This window comes from Arachis ipaensis, chromosome B9 (assembly GCF_059453495.1).
Source record: "Arachis ipaensis isolate K30076 ecotype BB chromosome B9, ASM5945349v1, whole genome shotgun sequence".
NCBI lineage: Eukaryota > Viridiplantae > Streptophyta > Magnoliopsida > Fabales > Fabaceae > Arachis > Arachis ipaensis.
In genome coordinates this window covers 54662164-54663277 of record NC_142444.1, presented here as the reverse complement: position 1 = coordinate 54663277, position 1114 = coordinate 54662164, and the positions used below count along the sequence as shown (strand labels likewise).

Genomic DNA, 1114 nt, shown 5'->3' with positions numbered 1-1114 from the left:
TGCTATTGCCAAACCTATTTCTCCCACCATTATTATTATTGAAACCTTGATTAGGCTTCTACTGATCCTTCTATGAGAAATTAGGATGATTCCTCCATGAAGGATTATAGGTGTTTCCATAGGATTCTCCCATGTAATTCACCTCTTCCATTGCAGGATTCTCAGGGTCATAAGCTCTCCTTCAGAGGAGGCTTCTTAAATACTGCCAGATGCAGCTTGCATTCCAGTCAGACTCTGAGAAATCATATTGACTTACTGAGTCAATATTTTATTCTGAGCCAATATGGTATTTAGAGTATCAATCTCAAGAACTCCTTTCTTCTGAGTTGTCCTATTATTCACAGGATTTCTTTCAGAAGTGTACATGAACTGGTTATTTGCAACTATTTCAATGAGTTCCTGGGCTTCTGCAGGCATCTTCTTCAGATGAAGAGATCCTTCAGTAGAGTGATCCAATGACATCTTGGACAATTCAGACAGACCATCATAGAATATACATATGATGCTCCATTCTGAAAACATGTCAGAAGGACATCTTCTGATCAATTGCTTGTATCTTTCCCAAGCTTCATAGAGGGATTCACCTTCCTTCTGTCTGAAGGTTTGGACTTCCACTCTAAGCTTGCTCAACTTTTGAGGTGGAAAGAATTTGGCCAAGAAAGCATTGACCAACTTTTTCTAAGAGTTCAGGCTATCTTTAAGTTGTGAGTCCAACCATGTCCTAGCTCTGTCTCTTACAGCGAAAGGGAAAAGCATAAGCCTGTAGACCTCAAGATTGACCCCATTGGTCTTAACAGTGTCACAGATTTGCAAGAACTCAGCTAAGAACTGATGAGGATCTTCCAATAAAAGTCCATGAAACTTACAATTCTGCTGCATTAGAGAAACTAATTGAGGCTTAAGCTCAAAGTTGTTTGCTCCAATTGCAGGAATTGAGATGCTTCTTCCACAGAAGTCAGAAGAGGGTGCAATAAAGTCATCAAGCATCTTCTTTGCATCTCCACCATTGTTATTGGGTTCGGCCATCTCTTCTTCTTTTTTGAAAAATTCTTTCAAGTCCTCTCCAGAGTTTTGTGCTTTAGCTTCTCTTAGCTTCCTCTTCAGAGTCCTTTAA

General features: G+C 39.7%; 1 non-coding gene across 1 annotated transcript; it reads left to right on the top strand.

Moving 5' to 3' along the window:
- The first annotated feature begins 520 nt into the window (after window positions 1-520).
- LOC148544700 (small nucleolar RNA R71) lies at window positions 521-624 on the top strand. The gene has a single exon (XR_015900965.1). It is a non-coding gene; the product is annotated as a small nucleolar RNA R71 (small nucleolar RNA).
- Window positions 625-1114: the final 490 nt, after the last annotated feature.